Raw genomic sequence first — 25,509 nt, forward strand, 5'->3', positions numbered from 1 at the left:
TGTGATAGTACTTGATTTTTCTCAGCTTGTTTTTTTCAGAGTAGGATCTCTGCAAAGGAGAATGGAGTTAATCAGGCTCCCACATTTTTTGTCCTTTCTTAGGCAAAGTCTTAACTCTGTGAGTCTAAGTTGGGTAGTCAGAAGAACTTCCAGTCCTTTCAGCTAGATCTGTTTGGAATCGTGCTTAAGCAACATTGATCAAGAGGAGAGCATGAGATAATCATCCTGCCCCTGTCAGGTAAAACTGTAGTATGCCTACAGTAAAGCTCCTATAACACAGAGCTGGGGAGGGCAGAGGATGGGAGCTCATAGCTTAAGTGCCACAGACTCTAACTCTTATTGCTGAGATTTATTAGATTTGGTAGATTTTCTTGGGTAACTATTTCATCATTTCCTATGTGTTGCTTTGAGCAATTTTCATATAATTTAATAATTGTTTTCTATAATTTTCATGAGCTAAATGTTTGTTGCTCTGTGAAGAAAGTCTGCTGAGCTACCCCCACTACCAACCTGTTTTTATAAGTGAAGTTTTATTGTAATACAGCTATGTTCACTCATATATGAGCTTATTCATGAATACATTTTTGTCTATGCCTACTTTTGAAATCAGTCAGAACTGAGTAATTGCAATAGATATCATATGGCCAAAAAGTCAAAATTATTTACTGTTTTGACTCCTTACAGAAAACATTTGCCAATCTCTGGCCTAAATACACATTACCTTCAGTCAACCCGCTTTTTTTATTTTTTATTTTTATTACACACTACAAAATACAATGCATGCTACACAATATGCTGCATAATCTACTAGCAGGGATAGAAGAGCATGACTGAGTTGTTCTTCATCAACCAGGAAAACGTTTTCTTAATCAATGTTCTCCAAACCCTTTGACACATAGGAATGGTTTACTCCAGAGACGCGCCTATCTCTTACCATCAAATACCACTGATATGGATAATGGGCAACTCTTTTTTCCTTGCCCCCGTTACTGAACCTGTGGATGCACGTGGTGGCCATTCCCGGGATGAACAAGCACATGCCCATAACGGCGATCCCAGGAAGAACCTCGAACCACATCGCGACGCCGTTCCGGAGGCCAAACACTCCCTTCCAGGTCCCTTAAAGGTGACCCGGCTCCAACCAGCTTTTTATTACAAGATGAAAACCATCTCAGAGGGCTGTAGGTATAGTTGGGTTGACCAGTGATCCAATTCATGTTATAAATTAGTATGATCAGCTGTTTCAAGGAACGGAAATTCTATTTTAGGATCTGGTAGCTATTGGCACCCCACTCCAGTACTCTTGCCTGGAAAGCCTTATGGACAGAGAAGCCTGGTGGGCTGCAGTCCATGGGGTCGCAAAGAGTTGGACACGACTGAGCGAGTTCACTTTCATGCATTGGAGAAGAAAACGGCAACCCACTCCAGTGTTCTTGCCTGGAGAATCCCAGGGATGGGGGAGCCTGGTTGGCTGCCGTCTATGGGGTCGCAGAGAGTCGGATACGACTGAAGCGACTTAGCAGCAGCAGCAGCATCTATGATCTGAGAACAAACTAGGGATTCTGGAGATTTTATGGGGGGGCAGATGTGGATGGAGGGTTGAAGAAGGGAATTTTGACTAGTGAAAGGGCAAAATAAGGACATAGAGTGTGAGTGGAGTATTGGAAGAGAAGATTCACTGAAGTGTTAAAAATATATTGAGAGATAACTGTACCCAGGTTCTCCTGATGCCATTTGAATCATTTTTGCTTGCTAACTTTAATATTTTCAACATTATGCTTCCTATCTTCAGGCAACTTTAGAAGAAAAAATGCACATTTTAAATTATAGGATTAGTAAAATATCAAACACAGCAAAAGCAGGCATATATTAGATTTTTAAAATTCATTTATTTAATTGCAGGCTAATTACTTAACAATATTATAGTGCTTTTTGCCATACACTGACATGAATCAGCCATAGGTGTACATGTGTCCCCCATCCTGAACCCCGTTCCCACCTCCCTCTCCATCCCATCCCTCAGTGTTGTCCCGGTGCAATAGCTTTGAGTGTCCTGTTTCAGGCATCGAACTTGGACTGGTGATCTATGTCACATATGGTAATACACGTGTTTCAATGCTGTTCTCACAAATCATCTCACCCTCACCTTCTCCCACAGAGTCCAAAAGTCTGTTCTTTATATCTATGTCTCTTTTGTTGTCTCACATACAAGGTCAACATTACCATCTTTCTAAATTCCATATATATGCATTAATATACTGTATTGGTGTTTTTCTTTCTGACTTACTTAACTCTGTATAATAGGCTCCAGTTTCATCCACTGCATTAGAACTGATTCAAGTGCATTCTTTTTAATAGCTGAGAAATATAATCTAGACATTTATTTGCACAATCTTATAATGGATATAAAGTAATTCCAAGAGTTGCTTAATCCATACTTCTGTGAAAAACAAATTTATAAATTCAAGTAAAATATTTCTGCATAGTTCTTTTTGCTTTTACCCTTATGGAATATGATGTCTAATTTTATGTGTCAATTTGACTAGTCCATGCATGGAGTGAAAAGATAGGATTTCTAGGTGTTTCTGTGAGGGTATTTCTTCTTCTTCTTCTTCTTCTTCTTCTTCTTCTTTTTTTAATAATCCTTCATGGTATTTTTTAAATTTTCTTTTTTCTTTTATTTATTTTTATTTTAATTGGAGGCTAATTACTTTACAATATTGTGATGGGTTTTGCCATACGTTCACATGAATCAGCCATGGGTGTACATGTGTTCCCCATCCTGAGCCTTCCTCCCACCTCCCTCCCCATCCCATCTCTCAGGGTGCACCAGCCCTAAGCACCCTGTCTCATGCATCAAACCTGGACTGGTGATCTATTTCATATAAGATAATATACGTGTTTCAATGCTATTCTCTCAAATCATCCCACCCTCGCCTTCTCCCACAAAGTCCAACAGTATGTTCTTTGCGTCTGTGTCTCTTTTGCTGTCTTGCATATAGAGTCATCGTTACCATCTTTGTAAATTCCATATATATGCATTAATATACTGTACTGGTGTTTTTCTTTCTGACTTACTTCACTCTGTATAATAGGCTCCAGTTTCATCCACCTCATTAGAACTGATTCCTTTTAATAACTGAGTAACATTCCGTTGTGTATGTGTACCACAGCTTTCTTATCCATTCATCTGCCGATGGACATCTAGGTTGCTTCCATGTCCTGGCTATTGTAAACAGTGCTGCAATGAGCACTGGGTACACGTGTCTCTTTCAATTCTGGTTTTCTCAGTGTGTATGCCCAGCAGTGGGATTACTGGGTCTTATGGCAGTTCTATTTCCAGCTTTTTAAGGAATCTCCACACTGTTCTCCATAGTGGCTGTACTAGTTTGCATTCCCACCAATGGTGTAAGAGGGTTCCTTTTTCTCCACACCCTCTCCAGCATTTATTGTTTGTAGACTTTTTGATAACAGCCATTCTGACCGGTTCTCTGATAATGAGTGATGTTGAGCAACTTTTCATGTGTTTGTTAGCCATTTGTATGTCTTCTTTGGAGAAATGTCTGTTTAGTTCTTTGGCCCATTTTTTTATTTGGTCACTTATTTTTCTGGAATTGAGCTGCAGGAGCTGCTTGTATATTTTTGAGATTAATTATTTGTCAGTTGTTTTGTTTGCTATTATTTTCTCCCATTCTAAAGGCCGTCTTTTCACCTTGCTTATAGCTTCCTTCGTTATACAAAAGCTTTTAAGTTTAATTAGGTCCCATTTGTTTATTTTTGTTTTTATTTCCATTATTCTGGGAGGTGGGTCATAGAGGATCCTGCTGTGATTTATGTCAGAGAGTGATTTGCCTATGTTTTCCTCTAGGAATTTTATGGTTTCTGGTCTTACATTTAGATCTTTAATCCATTTTGAGCTTATTTTTGTGTATGGTGTTAGAAAATGTTTTAGTTTCATTCTTTCACACGTGGTTGACCAGTTTTCCCAGCACCACTTGTTAAAGAGATTGTCTTTTCTCCATTGTATATTCTTGCCTCCTTTGTCAAAGATAAGGTGTCCATGTGTGCGTGGTTTTATATGTGGGCTTTCTAAAAAGCAGGTATGTAGTAGATTTTTGGAAGGCTTCCTTCTCCCAAGCTTCAAGCTCTCTCCAACTTGGAGCACCAGGTACATAAGAGTACGTGTTCCCCATACTTTGCTTGCTGTTCCCAGGATAAGGTACAACTTTTGCAAATTTGCCCCCAAAGCTGTGAAATTCCAAACATGATTTGTTACTCTTTTGTTATCCCACAGCTGTGCACTGTTGTTTCCCTTGTTATGGAAGCTCCTTTATTTTCCTCTTGAGTATTTGTACTCTGACCTTGACCAAATCCTCCTGCACACAGGCCCATGTATTCATTCACCTTTCAGGCTCTGCAGGCAACTGGTGAGTAGCTAGTATAATTTTTAAGTAATCTATAAAGCTGTAATTAGGCAGACGTCTTTTCTAATGGTGTCTCCCTTTAACTCTAAAGTGTCTCTACTCAGATTGCTATTTCCTTGCTGCAAGGCAATATCTGTCTTTGAAGTAAAGTGAAATGGAAAGAAACACAGACAAAAAGCTCTTGTTCCAGCTCTCTCACTAAATAAGTGTGTAGCCTACTTATCCCTGTCTCCATCCACCCAGGCCTTTTTCCTCCTCTATAAAAAAATTGTTAGATTAGATGATTTCTGAGGCCACTATCAATTCTAAAAATGTTTCTGAAATCTACTAAATCTTTCAGTTTTTATTTTCCTGCTGTGTCCTCTGGATTGGTTTGGTTTGGAAAGTGTGGGGAGAGGGCAAATTAGCCAAGATGGTATGTTCTGGTTCTCTCACCCTATGTTTTGTAAATAATGACTATGTAACAGCTGAAATCATTTATATCACAGTGCACACACATCACGTGGTATTCACTTGGTCATGAGCTAGTTTGTGCTGTAGGGATATATGAGCTCCACCTATAAAGGGGTGGCAATTACTGCTGCTTCATGGCTGTGTCCATTGGGTTGGCCACAAGAGTAGAGAAATAATGTGTCCACTGATATGGCTACTGTGTCAGCCAGGAGATAATAAATATATCTGCAGTTCCTATGTCTCCTCGAGTCTTCTGCCAGCCTCTTAGCTCCTACCGTGCCTACCCTGGGTTTAGCAAACAGTCAGCCTTATGAGTACAGGTAGATTTTCCTAGTAGCACATAAAGCCCAAGACGTGCATTCCCCATGTTGCACTCCAGTCACCCAGTTTTGGTCACAGTCTCTGCAAATCTGGCCGCAATGTGAAATTTGAATCTTGATGCATAACTCTGCAGTTCTCCCACCCCTGTGAGTTGTTCTTTTTCTTCACTCCTGCAAATTCTCATAGTCCCTTCCTTTCCCCTTCAGGATTTATACTCTTTTAGGGATGAAAGCCTCACAAATACCTCTGGATCAGCACATTCTCCCTTCTGCTGTACCATAAGCATTCCTTTAAACCGAAGTATGTGGTTTGCGGGGTTGGGGGGGGGGGGATTTACCTACTGAGTAACTACAGAAACAAAAGAAGAGATATATAATTAATTCTAATTACAAGTTTTTAAAGGTAGTATAGTACATAGCTATTGAGCTATTTAATAATCTCAGATATGCTGCTTATTTAACTTTTGGAATTGAAAAAAAAATGTATGATTCTTTTGCCAGTTTTTCTCACTTGCCAAATGTAAATAATATATATTCAACTCTACTTATGAGTGCTCACTTTAGTCAATATAAATGCAATTTAAGAAGTATTCAGTATATATAAATATGTATGCATATGTATATATGCATATAGTAAATGCATTCAACATGTTTGCCAATGACAATAAAATAAATTATTGTTATTGCTGTTAAAAGTATTTTAAAGAGATTGTCTTAATCCTTAATTTGTATATAAGATAGTTCAGATAATTTGGGCCACCTAAAATCATTACTAATTTGGATGATAGATATCCTTTCATTGGAGAGTCTAGTCAATTTATCAGTACAAACAAAGGGCTTATTTTGAAATCTCAACACATCCTCTCTATGAAAGATGAGAGGAAAACCTTCTTAGACAAATTTTCAATTTTCTCAATATAGGTATCTTTTAGAACTATTAAGGTGTGTAGTTACATTCACCCAAAAACTCCATGACAAATATCTCTTCGACCTGACTTACCTTGAAATATTTCCAGGAAAGACTTCTGTGTGCATGTGTGTGTGCCTGTGTGCATAAGCACACACATGAACGCATGTCTGTGTATTTGTTTAAAACCTTCATCCCCCAGTTCAGATGAATGAAAAGACATTACACCTAATAGATGTTAAATACAAATTTGAATGAATTAAAATGACAGTCTTCTTTATGGACAAACTGTTCTTAGTCATTAGTATCTAAGGGAAAAGGGTGGAATTGAAATCAGAATAGGAGGGCAAGAGTAGCTTAATGGGAATAACTAAGAAGGGATAAAAGCTGAAATTTTGCATGGGTGAGGGGGGATAAACTATTTTTTGCATGGTTTTCTGTAGAACTGTCCAGAGCAAAGACACAGGTGTCAACTTCTGAAATCAGACCTGTGACTGAGAAGGAAATGCACCTCAGATATAACGCTTTGTGTGCCTAGGCAAAACTATTGAATTGGCAAAAAAGTTTGTTTGGGTTCTTCCATAAGATGTTATGAAAATAAAACACAAAAGAACCTTTTGGCCAACCCAATAAAATTAATGTAAACATTTATTTGGGGGTTATTTGTTTTGTTTTGTTTTTCCCTCCTTATTTCTAATTTTTTAGAATGGAGATGGAGCTCAGAGAAAATACCCTAACTTTACTTTCTTAAAATTTTCTTCTAGTCTCATGATGGCATATTGAGGGAAATGGAATTCTTGTCAAAGTAACTGTAACCATTAGGATATTTTTTCCTTGGATTTCTTAACCTCAACTTTCAGGAATTTACAAAAAGGCCATTACCATGGAATTTACTTGGTTTCTCTTTATAACACAGACATGAAATTTCCCTTTGAGATACTACACTTGAATCCTTGAATTTTATTTTTTTTTAATTCTTTTTTGGTGTCCTTTTCTTTAATTTTTTAATATAAGTGTATTTATTTTCATCAGAGGCTAATTACTTTACATGGAGAAGGCAGTGGAAACCCACTCCAGTATTCTTGCCTGGAAAATCCCATGGACGGAGGAGCCTGGTAGGCTGCCGTCCATGTGGTCATGAAGAGTGGAACAAGAATGAGCGCCTTCACTTTCAACTTTCACCTCCATGCACTGGAGAAGGAAATAGCAACCTATTCCAGTGTTCTTGCCTGGAGAGTCCCAGGGACGGAGGAGCTTGGTGAGCTGCCATCTATGGGGTTGCACAGATACTTTGCAATATTGAAGTGGTTTTGCCTTACACTGACATGGATCCACCATGGGTGTACATGTGGTGCCCATCCTGAACCCCCCTCCCACCTCCCTTCTATCCTATCCCTCTGGGTCATCCCAGTGCAACAGCCCCGAGCACCCTGTCTCATGCATCAAACCTGGACTGGCGATCCTTTTCACATATGATAATATACACATTTCAATGTCATTCTCCCAAATCATAGCACCCTCGCCCTCTCCCACAGAGTCCAAAACACTATTCTATACATCTGTGTCTCTTTTGCTGTCTCGCATACAAGGTTATCATCATCACCTTTCTAAATTTCATATATATGCATGAGTATACTGAATTGGTGTTTTTCTTTCTGGCTTACTTCACTCTGTATAATAGGCTTCAGTTTAATCCACCTCATTAGAAATGATTCAAATGTATACTTTTTAATGGCTGAGTAATATTCCATTGTGTATATGTACCAAAGCTTTCTTATCCATTCGACTGCTCATGGATATCTAGGATGCTTCCATGTCCTGGCTATTATAACCAGTGCTGTGATGAACATTGGGGAACACGTGTCTCTTTCAATTCTGGTTTCCTCAGTGTGCATGCCCAGAAGTGGGATTGCTGATTCATATGGCAGTTTTATTTCCTGTTTTTTTAAGGAATCTCCACACTGTTCTCCATAGTGGCTGTACTAGTTTGCATTCCCAACAACAGTGTAAGAGGGAACCCTTTTTCCACACCCTCTCCAGCATTTATTGCTTGTAGACTTTTGAATAGCAGCCATTCTGACTGGCGTGAGATGGTACCTCATTGTGGTTTTGATTTGCATTTCTCTGATAATGAGTGATGTTGAGCATCTTTTCATGTGTTTGTTAGCCATCTGTATGTCTTATTTGGAGAAATGTCTGTTTAGTTCTTTGGCCCATTTTTTGATTAGGTCTTTTATTTTTCTGGAATTGAGCTGCAGGAGTTGTTTGTATATTAATTGTTTGTCATTTGCTTTGTTTGCTATGGTTTTCTCCCATTCTGAAGGCGGTCTTTTATCACCCTGTTTATTTAACTTATATGCAGAGTACATCATGAGAAACGCTGGACTGGAAGAAACACAAGCTGGAATCAAGATTGCCAGGAGAAATATCAATAACCTCAGATATGCAGATGACACCAACCTTATGGCAGAAAGTGAAGAGGAACTAAAAAGCCTCTTGATGAAAGTGAAAGTGGAGAGTGAAAAAGTTGGCTTAAAGCTCAACATACAGAAAACGAAGATCATGGCATCCAGTCCCATCACTTCATGGGAAATAGATAGGGAAACAGTGGAAACAGTGTCAGAATTTATTTTTCTGGGCTCCAAAATCACTGCAGATAGTGACTGCAGCCATGAAATTAAAAGACGCTTACTCCCTGGAAGGAAAGTTATTACCAACCTAGACAGCATATTCAAAAGCAAAGACATTACTTTGCCAACAAAGTTCCATCTAATCAAGGCTATTGTTTTTCCAGTGGTCATGTATGGATGTGAGAGTTGGCCTGTGAAGAAAGCTGAGCACCAAAGAATTGATGCTTTTGAACTGTGGTGTTGGAGAAGACACTTGAGAGTCCCTTGGACTGCAAGGAGATGCAATCAGTCCATTCTGAAGGAGATCAGCCCTGGGATTTCCTTGGAAGGAATGATGCTAAAGCTGAAACTCCAGTACTTTGGCCACCTCATGTGAAGAGTTGACTCATTGGAAAAGACTCTGATGCTGGGAGGGATTGGGGGCAAGAGGAGAAGTGGATGACAGACAATGAGATGGCTGTATGGCATCACTGACTCGATGGATGTGAGTCTGAGTGGACTCCGGGAGTTTGTGATGGACAGGGAGGCTTGGCATGCTGCGATTCATGGGGTCGCAATGAGTCGGACACGACTGAGCGACTGATCTGATCTGATCTAATAGTTTCCTTCGTGGTGCAAAAGCTTTTAAGTTTAATTAGGTCCCATTTTTTTATTTTTGCTTTTATTTCCAACATTCTGGGAAGTGAGTCAAAGAGGATCCTGCTATGATTTATGTTGGAAAGGGTTTTGCCTATGTTTTCCTCTAGGATTTTTATAGTTTCTGGTCTTACGTTTAGATCTTTAATACATTTTGAGTTTAATTTTGTGTATGGTGTTAGAAAGTGTTCTAGTTTCATTCTTTTACAAGTGGTTGACCAGTTTTCCCAGCACAACTTGTTAAAGAGATTGTCTTTTCTCCATTGTATATTCTTGCCTATTTGTCGAAGATAAAGTGTCCATAGATTCATGGATTTATCCTTGGGCTTTCTATTTTGCTCCATTGATCTATATTTTTGTCTTTGTGCCAGTACCATACTGTCTTGATGAGTGTAGCTTTGTAGTAGAGCCTGAAGTCAGGCAGGTTGATTCCTCCAGTTCCATTCTTCTTTCTCAAGATTGCTTTGGCTAATCGAGGTATTTTGTATTTCCATACAAATTGTGAAATTATTTGTTCTAGTTCTCTGAAAAATACTGTTGCTAGCTTGATAGGGATTGCCTTGAATCTATAGATTGCTTTGGGTAGTATACTCATTTTCACTATATTGATTCTTAAATCCATGAACATGGTATATTTCTCCATCTATTTGTGTCATTTTTTATTTCTTTTGTCAGTGTTTTATAGTTTCCTATATATAAGTCTTTTGTTTCTTTAGGTAGGTATATTCTTAAGTATTTTATTCTTTTCATTGCAATGATGAATGGAATTGTTTCCTTAAGTTTTCTTTCTGTTTTCTCATTGTTAGTGTATAGGAATGCAAGGAATTTCTGGGTGTTAATTTTATATCCTGCAAGTTTACTATATTCATTGATTAGCTCTAGTAATTTTTTGGTGGAGTCTTCAGGGTTTTCTACGTAGAGGATCATGTCAACTGCAAACAATGAGAGTTTCACTTCTTCTTTTCCAATCTAGATTCCTTTTATTTATTTTTCTGCTCTGATTGCTGTGGCCAAAACTTTCAAATCTATGTTGAATAGCAGTGGTGATAGTGGGCACCCTTGCCTTATTCCTGACTTTAGGGGAAATGCTTTCAAGTTTTCACCGTTGAAGATAATGCTTGCTGTGGGTTTGTCATATATAGCTTTTATTATGTTGAGGTATGTTCCTTCTATTCCTGCTTTCTGGAGTGTTTTTTTTTTTTTTTTTTTAATCATAAATGGATGTTGAATTTTGTCAAAGGATTTCTCTGTGTCTAATGAGATAATCATATGGTTTCTATCTTTCTATTTTTTAATGTGGTGTATTATGTTGATTGATTTGTGAATATTGAAGAATCCTTGCATCCCTGGGATAAAGCCCACTTGGTCATGATGTATGATCTTTTTAATGTGTTGTTGGATTCTGATTGTTAGAATTTTGTTAAGGATTTCTGCATCTATGTTCATCAGTGATATTGGCCTGTAGTTTTCTTTTTTGTGACGTCTTTGTCAGGTTTTGGTACTAGGGTGATGGTGGCCTCACAGAATGAGTTTGGAATTTTACCTTCCTCTGGAATTTTATGGAAGAGTTTGAGTAGGATAGGTGTTAGCTCTTCTCTAAATTTTTGGTAGAATTCAGCTGTGAAGCCATCTGGTCCTGGGCTTTTGTTTGCTGGAAGATTTCTAGTTACTGTTTCAATTTCCATGCTTGTGATGGGTCTGTTAAGATTTTCTATTTCTTCATGGTTCAGTTTTGGAAAGTTTTACTCTTCTAACAATTTGTCCATTTCTTCCAAGTTGTCAATTTTATTGTCATATAGTTGCTAATAGTAGTCTCCTATGATCTTTTGTATTTCTGTGTTATCTGTTGTGATTTCTCCATTTTCATTTCTAATTTTGTTGGTTTGATTTTTCTCCCTTTGTTTCTTGATGAGTCTGGCTAATCGTTTGTCCATTTTATTTATCTTCTTGAAGAACTAGCTTTTAGCTGTGTTGATTTTTGCTATGGTCTCCTGTTTCTTTTGCATTTATGTCTGCCCTAATTTTTAAGATTTCTTTCCTTATACTAAACCTGGGGTTCTTCATTTCAAGTTGCTTTAGGTGTAGAGTTAGGTTTTTATTTGACTTTTTTCTTCTTTCTTGAGGTATGCCTATATTTTTATGAACCTTCCCCTTAGCACTGCTTTTACAGTGTCCCATAGGTTTTGGGTTGTTGTGTTTTCATTTTCATTCATTTCTATGCATATTTTAATTTCTTTTTGATTTTTTGGTTGTTCAGCCTCTATATGTTGGAATTTTTAATAGTTTTTCTCATGTAATTGACATCTAATCTTACTGCATTGTGGTCAGAAAAGATGCTTGGAATGATTTCAATTTTTTTTTTTTTTTTAATTTACAAGGCTATATTTATGGCCCAGGATGTGATCTATCCTGGAGTAGGTTCTATGTGCACTTGAGAAAAAGGTGAAAGTCATTGTTCTGTGGTGAAATATCCTATAGATATCAATTAGGTCTAACTGGTCTATTGTATCATTTAAAGTTTGTGTTTCCTTGTTAATTTTCTATTTAGTTGATCTATCCATAGGTGTTAGTGGGGTATTAAAGTCTCCCACTATTATTGTGTTATTGTAAATTTTCCCTTTCATACTTGTTAGCATTTGCTTTACATATTGTGGTGCTCCTATGTTGGGTGTGTACATATTTATAGTTGTTATATCTTCTTCTTGGACTGATCCTTTGGCCATTATGTAGTGTCCTTCTTTGTCTCTTTTCACAGCCTTTATTTCAAATTCTGTTTTATCTGATATGAGTATTGTAACTCCTTCTTTCCTTTGGTCTCTATTTGCATGGAATACCTTTTACAGCACTTCACTTTCAGTCTGTATGTGTTCCCTGCTTTGAGGTGGGTCTATTGTAGACAACACATATAGAGGTCTGTTTTTTGTATCCACTCCTCCAGTCTTTGTCTTTTGGTAGGGGCATTCAACCCATTTACATTTAAGGTAAGTATTGATAAGTATGATCCAGTTGCCATTTACTTTGTTGTTTTGGGCTCGAGTTTATACACCCTTTTTGTGTTTCCTGTCTAGAGAAGATCCTTTAGCATTTGTTGAAGAGCTGGTTTGGTGGTGCTGAATTCTCTCAGCTTTTGCTTGTCTGTAAAGCTTTTGATTTCTCTTTCATATTTGAATGAGATCCTTGCTGGGTACAGTAATCTGATTTGTGGGTTTTTCTCTTTCATCACTTTAAGTATGTCCTGCCATTCCCTTCTGGCCTGAAGAGATTCTATTGAAAGATCAGCTGTTATCCTTATGGGAATCCCTTTGTGTGTTATTTGTTGTTTTTCCCTTGCTGCTTTTAATATTTGTTCTTTGTGTTTGATCTTTGTTAATTTGATTAATATGTGTCTTGGGGTGTTTCGCCTTGGGTTTATCCTGTTTTGGACTTTCTAGGTTTCTTTACTTTGTAGGGAGCCACGTTAGGCATTACTGACAAAATGGAGGCATGGCCCTAAACCCCCTCCCTTTGTTCCATAGGCACAGACCCAGAATGAAGGAGTTAGGCTTTGTGATTCTGACTTGTTTTTCCCTTTCCTTGGGCTGAGTTGACTGAAGAGAATATTAAGGTGCTTATTGTTTTTGAGAGGAGCATGAGAAGGCATAAAGCCTTCTGCAGCTGTGCTCAAAGAATAGTTTATAAAGTTAATCTCTGACATTTGTTCAAGGACTTTTACCAAAAAGTGTTCCAGGGTGAGCACACAGGCCACAGCTTGAGGCCATGGGAAGGATTGCTATCTGAAGCCCATTTGTGAGAAAAGTTTATGGCAAAGGAGTTTGCTAAATTTAGGGCTTAGGAATAATTAAAATAGAAGCTAAAGATTTAAGGATTGCTGTAATGTTAACATATTTTATTATAGCTTATAGAAATTAGGGACTTTAGAGATATTATTAGGTAGAAGCCCTTTCTAAGAAATAGTGAGCTTAGGATACTAGGGGAAAACAGGACTTAGAAAGATAAGAATTAAACTGAGGAATGTGGTATGCAGCCCAGACATTAGCATGAGTTACAGTGTATTCACAAGGACACATGAGAAAAAGTAGATAAGAGAATTGCTGAGGAAGGAACTCCTTTTGAGGGGCAACAATGATTTTTGGAGAAAAATAAATCTGGGTTCATGGGAACTAAAAATATCAAACCTCTGACCTAATGCTTTTGTAAAAGTATAAAAGAGAATCATAAGCTTGAAATAAACAGGCAGTCCAATTAAAATGAGAGGCTGCCTCAGTTTCTCTCACTGACACTGCTCACCCCTTCAGGTTGAATCGCTGGCTGCTGAAGCTGGACTCCGGCAGTACTTTGCTGACTATTTCCTTCTCCATTTTAGGGAAGTTTTCAACTGTTATCTCCTAAAGTATTTTCTCATGGTCTTTCTTTTTGTCTTCTTCTGGGACTCCTATGATTCGAATTTGGGGCGTTTCACATTGTCCCAGAAGTCTCTGAGGTTGTCTTCATTTCTTTTAATTATTTTCTTCTTTTTTCCTCTCTGCTTCATTTATTTCTACCATTCTGCATTCTACCTCACTTATCCTATCTTCTGCCTCTGTTATTCTACTGTTGGTTCTCTCCAGAGTGTTTCTGACCTCATTTATTGCATTATTCATTATTGATTGACTCTTTTTTATTTCTTCTAGGTCCTTGTTAAACCTTTCTTGCATCTTCTCGATCCTTGTCTCCAGGCTGTTTATCTGTAACTCCAATTTGTTTTCAAGATTTTGGATCATTTTCACTATCATTATTTGGAATTCTTTATCAGGTAGATTACTTATCTCTTCCTCTTTTGTTTGTTTTAGTGGGCATTTATCCTGTTCCTTTACCTGCTGGGTATTTCTCTGCCTTTTCATTTTGTTTAGATTGCTGTGTTTTGGTGGCCTTTCCGTATTCTGGCCATTTTGATTCCTCTTTATTGTGGAGGTTTCTCACTGTGGGTGGGGTTGGATGGGTGGCTTGTCAAGGTTTCCTGGTTAGGGAAGCTTGTGTTGGTGTTCTGTTGGGTGGAGCTGGATTTTTTCTCTCTGGAGTTCAGTGAAGTGTCCAGTAGTGAGTTTTGAAATGTCAATGGGTTTTGTGTGACTTTGGGCAACCTGAATATTGAAGCTCAGGGCTATGTTCCTGTGTTTCTGGAGAATTTGCATGGTATGTCTTGCTCTGGACCTTGTTGGGTCTTGGGTGGTTCTTGGTTTCAGTGTAGGTATGGAGGCTTTTGATGTGCTTTTATTGATTAATGTTCCCTAGAGTCAGGAGTTCTTTGGTATTCTCAGGTTTTGGACTTAAGCCCCCTGCCTCTGGTTTTCAGTCTTATTCTTACAGTAGCGTCAAATCTTCTCCATCTATACAGCACCAATGATAAAACATCTAGGTTATTGACGAAAAGTTTCTCCACAGTGAGGGACACCTGGAGACATTCACAGAGTTACATGGAGAAGAGAAGAGGGAGGAGGGAGATAGAGGTGACCAGGAGGAGAAGAGGGGGAATCAAAAGGGGAGAGAGCAAGCTAACCAGTATTCACTTCCCTATGTGCTCTCCACATTCTGTACCCCTCAGTGATGTTCACAGAGTTACACAGAGAAGAGAAGGGGGAGGAAGGAGACAGAGGTGGCCAGGAGGAGAAAAGTGAAAGTGAAGTCGCTCAGTCATGTCCGACTCTTTGCGACCCCATGGACTGTAGCCTGTCAGGCTCCTCCATCCATGTGATTTTCCAGGCAAGAGTGCTAGAGTGGATTGGAGGCGAAAGGGGGTAATCAAAAGGAGAGAGACAGATCCAGCCAGTAATCAGTTCCCTAAGTGTTCCCTACAGCCAAGAACACACAAAGAGATTCACAGATTTGGGTAGAGAAGAGAAGGGGGAGGGAGGAGATAGCGGCAACCTGGTGGAGAAAAAGGAGAGTCAAAAGGGAGAGAGTGCAAACAAGCCAGTAATCTGACTCCCAAGTAAAATGGGTACTGAACATTGGGTTTTTAAAGGTACAGAATTGATAACAAATACTAAAAAGCAAATATTAAAAATCTAGAGTAGAGTTTCGATTCTCAAAAATACCATATTAAAAAAAATCACAAATATTATAATATATATATATGAAGTTTGCTTTTAAAATAGTCTTTTTTTGCAGGGTAATAGTAGGTTATAAAAATGAAAGTTAAAGGAATAATAGAGGACTTAAAATTTTTTTAAATGATAATAGTAAAAATATATCTAGAAATTTCTCTGGAGCTGTTGCGAACAGTGCAGGGTCAGTTCATTTTGAGATAGTTCCTTGATCTGGCTTATACTTCTTCTCAAAATCTATAGGCCCCTTCCTATGTAGTCAGTCTAACTACAGGGTTTTAATCTGTTTCACCTATCCCTTCCAAAGCGGTTCCCTCTGTTTATTTTAGCTTCTTCTGTTTGCTGGTCTCTTCAGTGTCTAATTTTAGCCCTGACACAAGGGGGCAATGGTGGTCACTTTTTTAGGCTCAATTGTTCAGTTGTTCTGTGGGGAGGGAGGAACACTGCAAACAAATATCGTTGTCGTGGTTGGGGAGTGCTTGCAGTGTTTCAGCCACATTGGGTTTGCCCTCACTCATGGCGTGAGTGCTTTCATGGTCTACACTTCTCAGGCTCTAAGTTCCTCCGCCAGGGACTGTCTGAGGCGGGCCCTGGTTTGCATGCATATCCCAGGTCTAAGTCGCTCAGGTTCAGGTTCTTGGGTACTCCAGAAAGGCACAGACTCAGTTGGGCCTGTGTTTTGTGCCCTTCCCAGGTCCGAGCAGCTCAGGTGACCAGGTGCTTGGCGAGTGCACTCACCCCCAGGTGGGGGCTGCGTCTTATCACCTCCCCTGTCCCAGCTGCTTGGTTTTCTGGGTGTACAATGGGGGCGCCTTCTCGGGTGTGCTGTGTGTCTCCTCTAGGGGGCTGATCTCTGGCTGCGACCCTCCCAGCTGATGTCAACCATCCAGAATCCCAAATATTCTTGTTTAGCACAGAAGCTTGCTTGCAGTTTGGTAGAGGATGCCTCTCTGGGGCCACAGTTGCCCCTTTCCGGCTCTTGCTGCCCCTGCCTGCCTGTCTCTGGCAGGGAATGGGCCAGTCTGAAGCTGGCTAGCTCTGCTCAGTCCTTTGTTCTGTGAGCAGGCCTGGCAGTGTCTTAGGTTAGGCCTTTTCGCTGGATAGTTCTCTCTCTCTCTCTCTTTTTCCTCTCTCTCTTTCCCCTCCCCCCCCCCCCCGGGCTATCCCACAGTCTGGGTTGCTATCTCAGGTTAATTCCCTCAGATTGCCCTTGGGGCATTCAGGCCCAGTCCTTACCCTAAACAATGCAGCCCATGCCTTCCTGTCCAGCCTCTGCTTACTAGTGGCGGATGTGAGCGTCTGGGGTGCTTTTCAGCTGGGAATAGCCATTAGGCATGTAATCTGTGGATTTTAATTAATTACTTATTTATTTATTTTTCTTCCTGGTTATGTTGCCCTCTGAGAGTCCAAGACTCACCATAGACCCACCAATGAGAGTGTTTCCTGGTGTTTGGAAGCTTCTCTCTTTTCAAGACTCCCTTGCCGGGATGGATCTCCATCCCTACCTCTTTTGTCTCTCTTTTTATCTTTCATATTTTGTCCTACTTCCTTTAAGACAATGGGCTGCCTTTCTGGGTGCCTGATCTCTGACAGCATTCAGTAGTTGTTTCGTGGAATTTGCTCAGCTTTCAAACGTTCTTTCAATGAATTTGTGGGGAAGAAAGTGGTTTCCCCATCCTATTCCTCTACCATCTTCAAAACCTTGAGTTTTAAAGGTTTCAAAATTGATATTTAAAGCACTTACTGGGTTTCCTATTCTGGCCTGAACGCTATATTCTCTGTTAGACAGCTCAGCTGATTGATTGTTCAGAGTTCTCTAATTGCAGCCTTGAGCCTTTGGGAAACAAAATTTAAAGTGTTGCAAGTTCTCAAGTTGCAATCAGGTCTCTCTGAGTGCTCAGTTTATTGCCAATTTTAAAATCAAAGAAGAAGAGATTATTTCTGCATTTAAGCTGTCTGCCAAAGTTGAAGAATGTTTAGTGGAGTGCCAGGCTGTGCTTAAGAAAGAGACTAATGTAAATGCAGGTGGTGATGAATGCTATATGGAATAATTTCAAGGGGTTCTACATCAATGACTAAAGTATAATTAAGTTAAACTCATTGTTTTGGAGGAAGCGGTCAAGGTTTCTCTGTTCAGTTCTGAATATTTGGAGTTATATTTCAACATAAGCTGAGTTAAGTTTGCAAACTTCTGTGGCTTAGAAGATAACAGATTTTCATTTGTCTATAAAGCTTATTTCTTTAGATTCATGAAGTAGGTACAGGGTAAGTGAAAAGACATGGGTATGGAAAAAAAAACAGCTATTTTATGCTCAGTGCATTGATAAACTAATCCTAATAGGCACAAAATAGTCTAGTATGAGGAAAAATAGGCCTTCTGCCCAATGAAATCATAACTGTCCTTTACCCTTCAAAGGCCCTTTCAAATATTCACTGGGTCCAAAATTTATCAAGCTCTGAGGCCACAGAATTATCTTATTCTGCAATGTCTGTAGTGTTCACTACTTCTTTTCTGGATATACTGCACTTCCTAATTAAATTGTAAGGAAGCTGCTGAAGAACACATAGTCCATAAGAAACTCATTTAGAGCTGACTGATAAGCCACATGTTTGAACAAAGCAGTTTGGTCTTTGTAACAGGCAAAAAGAAAGAATGAGACTCATTTGGGGAAATTACAAGTGCCAAATATATGACATGTGTTTTAACCAGTGGCCTGCATGCTAGTCTGCACATTTTAAGCTTTGGTGTGTACAGCAGGGATTTTCTTTGCCCACTCTATCAAAAGTGGAGTCAAAATTTCACTTTGAATAGTGCAGGTTGGACCAATAGAATAGGCATGAGCAATCTATATTATCTCTTTATGATGTCATGCATCTTTGGTAAATTTATTATCTGGTAAATTCCCAAGCCTATAACTTTCTTCATCAACAGCTGAATACTAATGAGTTTTAAGTGTCTGGTCTTACATATTAACTTTGACTGTACCACTTACTCTTGTAGGGGATTTTTATTTTAAACCCAAGGAAGTGATGTTATATCCTGTTTTTACCAGTGGTTTATGAATAGCAACCAAAGTTCATTGCTCAGCCAAGTAACCTGGAACAGTAAGATAATTGATTTAGAATTTCTTCCATGTGGCATCACTGACTTAATTATAAGAAACGGAGTACAAATCATCCTGAAGCTAAGAGGTTTAAAACAATTAAAAGTAAAATATTTCTATACTTATTGCTGTTCAAGGTTGCCCTGTCACCCTAACAATTCTGCAATGATCACACTGATAATAATGCCAGAATACAGAGAAATAAGGAATCTCTACATCAAAACCTTCATGGGGTAGCAGTGGGGCAGAAAAAGATGGTGCAGGAGTAAGACCGGGAGATCACCTTCCTCCCCACAAACACATCACAAATTCATCTGAATATGAAGCAACTCCTACAGAGCAACTTCTGAATACTAGCAGAAGACCCCCAACTTCCAAAAAGGCAAGCCAATCTTCTTAGAATGAGGTAAAGCAAAAGATAAAAACAAAAAAAGAGTCAAAGGATTTCAAGATGGGGATTTGCACCTGGGGAGGGAGTCTCAAAGGAAGAAAGTTTCTACACACTAGGAAAGCCCCCTATAGGCTGAGCAAGGGAGGACCTTCAGAACTTGAGAGGAGAGTGCAACAGCAGGGGCTCAGAAGGCAAAAGAGAGAAAATTCACCACAGAAATCACTGCAGAACACCCCTTTCCAGCATAGAAGCAACTTGCACATCACTGCCCACAGCAGACAGTGGGGGCAGGGTACCAGGCTCAGGCTTGGGTGTCAGATCCCACAGAGAGGACCAGGATGGGTTGCTGTGAGGATACACTGCTGCTGCTGCTAAGTCTCTCCAGTCGTGTCCGACTCTGGGCGACCCCATAGAAGGCAGCCCACCAGGCTCCCCCGTCCCCGGGATTCTCCAGGCAAGAACACTGGAGTGGGTTGCCATGTCCTTCTCCAATGCATGAAAGTAAAAAGTGAAAGTGAAGTTGCTCAGTCATGTCTGACTCTTCGAGACCCCACGGACTGCAGCATACCAGGCTCCTCCGTCCATGGGATTGTCCAGGCAAGAGTACTGGAGTGGGGTGTCATTACCTTCTCCGAGGATACACTGAGGGGGCTAATTCAGCTCAGTGGAGGAAGTCCAGAGATAAGACTTTGCATCTCAGAGTGGCAAGAAGTCCTTGTTGCCAGAACACTAACTCCACATGTGCAGACAGTGGCTTAGTGCCCACCAGTGGCCACCAAAAGCAGCAAAACCAGTTGGAGCACCAGCTGTGAAATTGGAAGCTACTGTCACTGCCAGAGCAGGGGAAAATGAGGCAGTGGACAAAAAATCATAGCTGATACTGTCTCAGCCCCAGAGGTGGCAGCTACCACCAGGCTGTGAGCAGGCACAGGTTACTGCCCACACTTTGCTGGGAGCTTAAGCAGCTTGGCTCTTTGAAGGGACTCATGATCTGGAGACAATTGCTCTGGGAGAATACATGACCTGCCAGAGACTGTAACAACATCCTGCAGGTTTCTATCTCTGCAGACGCTCCCCAGTACATCCCAACTGTGGCTGTTATATTCTCCCTACTCTGTAGCCTGAGTAACAAATGTGCCCTATTAAGCCTCGGTCTTTGCTCCTTCATGTCTGTGCATGGAACAGGGACTTTAGGGGCAACTGTGAGCTTTAGGCAAAGAAGGCAATGGCAACCCACTCCAGTACTCTTGCCTGGAAAATCCCATGGATGGAGGAGCCTGGTGGGCTGCAGTCCATGGGGTCGCTAGGAGTCAGACACGACTGAGCGACTTCACTTTTACTTTTTACTTTCATGCATTGGAGAAGGCAATGGCAACCCACTCCAGTGTTCTTGCCTGGAGAATCCCAGGGATAGGGGAGCCTGTTGGGCTCCCGTCTCTGGTGTTGCACGGAGTCAGACACAACTGAAGCGACTTAGCAGCAGCAGCAGCAGCAGTGAGCTTTAGGAGAAAGGATAAGCTGACATAAGGCCAGACCTGAGGATGAGCTGACCCCACACTGCCCACAACAAATCCAGAGATCTGAGAAATATCAGAGGATTCTGGGGTCAGTTTCATTGGGTATTCTGGGATGTTGAGCGCTGCCTTCACCAAAAGTCTTGGAGTTTTGTCTTCTGTTCTATGTGACTTGTGAGGTCTTGGTTCTAAGACCTCAGGCTTGAACGCTTGAGGTTGGAGACCCAAATCCAGGACTGTGATCCACCAGAGAACTCCTGAACCCAGGGAACATTGATAGTGAGAGCCCTCCCAAAGGCCTCAATCTCAACACTAAGACCAAGCTCAACCCAAAGCCCAGAAAGATCCAGAGATGGATGCCCCATGTCAATTGTGCAGAGAAACAGAAGCACAGCTCTGCACATTAGCAGATAGGCTGCACAAAGTGATGCCAGACACATAGGCACCCCAAAACATACTATTAACATGGCACCGCCCTTCAGAAAGAAAAGATCCAGCTCCATCCACCAGAAAAAGGGCACAAGTTCCCCCAACCAGGAAACCTTCATAAGGCAGCTACCCACATGTGGGCAGACTCCACAATTAAGAAGAACTATGACTTTCCAGTCTGCAGAAAGGAGATCCAAAACACAGTAAATTGAACAAAATGAAAATACATAGAAACATACAGCAGATGAAGCAACATGGTAAAAACCCACAAGACCAAACAAATGAAGAAGAAATAGGCAGTCTACCTGAAAAAAATTCAGAATAATGATAGTAAAGCAGATCCAAAATCTTGAAAATAAAATAGAAGCACAGATAAATAGACTGGAGGCATGAATCAAGAAGATGCAATAAATGTTTAACAAGGATCTAGAAGAATTAAAGAATAAACAGTCAACAATGAGCAAACAATAATAGAGATTGGAAATATACTGGAGGGAACCAACAGTAGAGTAACTGAGGCAAAAGAATGGATAAGTGAGCTGGAAGATAAAATGATGGAAATAACTGAAGCAGAACGCAATAAAGAAAAAAGAAAGAAATAATGAGGACAGTCTCAGAGACATTAGGGACAACATTAAGCATAACAACATTCAAATCATAGTGGTCACAGAAGAAGAAGACAAAAGGAAAGGACATGAGAAAGTGGTTGAGGAGAATATAGTCAAAAGTTCCCTAAATTGGGAAAGAAAATAACCACCCAAGTCCAGGAAGTCCAGAGAGTCCCAAACAGGATAAATCCAAGAAGAAACATGCCAAGACACATATTAATCAAACTAACAAAAATTAAACACAGAAACAAATATTAAAAGCAACAAGGAGAAAGCAACAGAACATACAAGGGGATTCCCTTAAACCTAACAGCTGTTCTTTCAACAGAAATGCTGCAGGCCAGAAGGAAATGGGAGGATATACTTAAAGTGATGAGGGGGGGAAACCTAAAACCAAGATTACTCTACCCAGCAAGGATCTTATTTAGATTTTAAAGATAAATCAAGAGTTTACAGACAAGTAAAAGTTAAGAGAATTCAGAACCACCAAAATAGCTTTACATAAAACAATAAAGGAACTTCTCTAGAGAGGAAACACACAAAAAAAGACATACAAAACAAATGCAAAACAATAAGGTAAATGATTATATATATCAATAATTATTTTAAGTGTAAATGAACTAAATGCTCCAACCAGAAGTTACAGGTTGATGGAATGGATATAAAAGCAAAACCCCTATATATGCTGTCTAAAAGAGACACACCTGAAGCTTAGTGAAACATACAGATTGAAAGTGAGGGACTAGAAAAAGATATTCCATGCAAATGGAAATGAAAAGAAAGCAGGTGTAACAATACTCATATCAGATAAAATAGACTTTAACATAAAGACTGTTACAAGAGACAAAGAAGGACACTATGTAATGATCAAGGGTTAAATCCAAGAAGAAAATATAACAATTATATATATATATATATATATATATATATATATATATATATATACACACACACACACACACATACATACACCCAACAGAAGAGCACCTCAATATGTAAGGCATATGTTAACAACTATTAAAGGGGAAATTGACAGTAACATAATAATAGTGATGGACTTTAGTAACTCACTTACACCAACAGACAGATCATCCAGACAGAAAATTAATAAGAAAATACAAGCTTTAAATGATACTCTGGACCAGTTGATATTGATAGGGCACTTCATCCAAAAACAAGAAATCTCACTTTTTTTTCAAGTGCACATGAAACATTTTCCAGGATAGATCATATCTTGGATCACAAATCAGGCCTTAGCAAATTTTTAAAAATTAAAATCATTTCTAGCATCTTCTCTGATTATGACACTGTAAAATGAGATATCAGCTGCAGGAAAAAAAAAAAAAAAACTGCAACAACACACACACGGAGGCTAAAAAACACACTTCTGAATAACCAGCAGATCACTAAAGAAATCAAAAAGAAGTCAAAATATGCTTATTAAAATATGACAATGAAAATACTACTCAAAAGTTATGGAATGCAGTAAAAACAATGCTAAGAGCTAAGAAATAAGATTATAGCAATACATGCCTACCTCAAGAAACAAGAAACATGAGAGACATAAAATAAACAACCTAACCTTACACCTATAGCATCTAGAAAAAGAAGAATTAAACCCCCCAAAATTAGTAGAATGAAAGAAATCATAGAGATCAGAACAGAAATAAATGAAAATGAAATGTAGACAATACCAAATATCAGTAAAACTAAAAGCCGATTCCTTGAAAAGATAAAGCACATTGACTAACCATTAGCCAGACTCATCAAGAAAAAAAAGGAAGACCCAAATCAATAAAATTAGAAATGAAAAAGAAGTTACAACAGACAACACAGAAATAAAAAAGATCTTAAGAGACTACTATTATCAAGTACATGTCAATAAAATAGACAACACAGAAGAAATGGGCAAATTCTTAAGAGTATAACCTTCAAAAACTGAACCAGGAAGAAATAGAAAATATGAATAGACCAATCACAAACACAGAAATTGAAACTGTATTGAAAATCTTACAACAACAACAAAAGAAAAGCCCATGGCCACATGGTGTCACAGGCGAATTCTATCAACAGTTTAGAGAATATCTAACACCTTTCCTGCTAAAACTCTTCCAGAAAATTTCAGAGGAAGGAAGACTTCCAAACTCATTCTACAAAGTCACCATCACCCTGATATCAAAACCAAACAAAGACACCATACAAAAAAAGAAAATGAGAGGCTGATATATTTTTGCAACATATATGCAAAAATATTCAACAAAATTCTAGCAAACCGAATCCAATAGCACATTAAAAAGATCATATATCATGAGCAAATGGGCTTTATCCCAAGGATGTAAGAATTCTTTGATATATGCAAAGCCATGTGATACATCTTAACAAATTGAAAGATAAAACTATATGATCATACCAATACACCCAGAGAAATTATTTGACAAAATTCAACAACCATATATGATAAAAAATAATAACAATAATAATAAAATCTTCCAGAAAGTAGACACAGAAGGAACAAACTTCAACGTTATAAAGGCCACATATGCCAAACCCACAGGAAACCTTATACTACTCAATGGGGAAAAACTGAAAGTGCTTCTGCTAAAATCAAGAACAAGACAAGGGTACACATATTCACCACTGTATTCAACAAGATTTTGGAGGTCTTGGCCACAGCAATCAAAGAAGATAAAGAAATTTTTACAATCCAGATTGGAAAATAAGTAAAACTCTCACTGCTTGTAAATGACATAATTCTCTACATAAAAGATCTAAAGATGCCGCCAGAAAGTTACTGGAGCCAATCAATGAATATAGTGACGTCACAGGATATAAAATGAATGCACAGAAATCCCTTGCATACCTATACACTTAACAATGAAAGATCAGAAAGAGAACTTAAGGAAACAATCCCATTCACCATTGCAACAAGAGAATCAAATAATTAGGAATAAATTTACTTAAAGAGAAAAAAATCTACATGGAAATTTTTCATCTACATAAAATAGTGATGAAAGAAATCAAAGATGACACAAACAGATGGAGAGATATACCATGTTGTTGAATTGGAAGAATTAATATAATGAAAATGACTCTACTACCCAAAGCAATCTGGGCTTCATAGGTGGTGCTTGTAGTAAATAAGCCACCTGCCAATGCAGGATACATAAGAAATGTGGATTCAATCCCTGGGTCAGGAAGATCCCTTGGAGAAAGGAATGGTGAACCACTCCAGTATTTATGCCTGGAGAATGCCATGGACTGAGGAGCCTAGCTACAGTCCATAGGGTCACAAAGAGTTGGCCATGACTAAAGTGACTGAGGATGCATCCAAATTAATCTATATATTTAATGCAATTTCTATCAAACTATCAATGGTATTTTTCACAGAATCAGAACAAATTGCATGAAAACACAAAAGATTCCAAATAGCCAAGGCAATCTTGAGAAAGAGGAATGGAGCTGAAGTAATCAATCTTCCTGACTTCAAACTATACTACAATGCCATAGTCATCAAAACAGTATGGTACTGGCACAAAACCAAAAATATAGACCAATGGAACAAGATAGAAATCCCAGAGATAAATCCGTGCATTAGTGGACACCTTATCTTTGACAAAGGAGGCAAAACTATACAGTAGAGAAAAGTCAGTCTCATCAATAAGTGGTGCTGGGAAAACTGGTTTGCTACATGTAAAAGAATGATATTAGAACACTTCTAACACCATGCATGCATGCTCAGTTGCTTTAGTCCTGTCCAACTCCTTGTGACTTCAAGGACTATAGCCCACCAGGCTCTTCTGTCCATGGTATTCTCTAAGTAAGAATACTGGAATGGGTTACCATGCCCTCCTCCAGGGGATCTTCCCAACTCAGGGGTCAAATCAGCATCTCTTATGTCTACTGCATTGGCACACAGGCTCCTTACCATGAGGACCACCTGGGAAGCCCTCCTAACAACATACACAAATATAAGATCAAAATGTATTAAAGAACTAAATATAAGATCAGAA

General features: G+C 39.1%; 1 pseudogene; it reads right to left on the minus strand.

Moving 5' to 3' along the window:
* Positions 1–736: 736 nt before the first annotated feature.
* Positions 737–1,154, minus strand: LOC139180859 (NADH dehydrogenase [ubiquinone] 1 alpha subcomplex subunit 1 pseudogene; annotated as a pseudogene).
* Positions 1,155–25,509: the final 24,355 nt, after the last annotated feature.

The sequence above is a fragment of the Bos indicus genome, chromosome X (assembly GCF_029378745.1).
Source record: "Bos indicus isolate NIAB-ARS_2022 breed Sahiwal x Tharparkar chromosome X, NIAB-ARS_B.indTharparkar_mat_pri_1.0, whole genome shotgun sequence".
NCBI lineage: Eukaryota > Metazoa > Chordata > Mammalia > Artiodactyla > Bovidae > Bos > Bos indicus.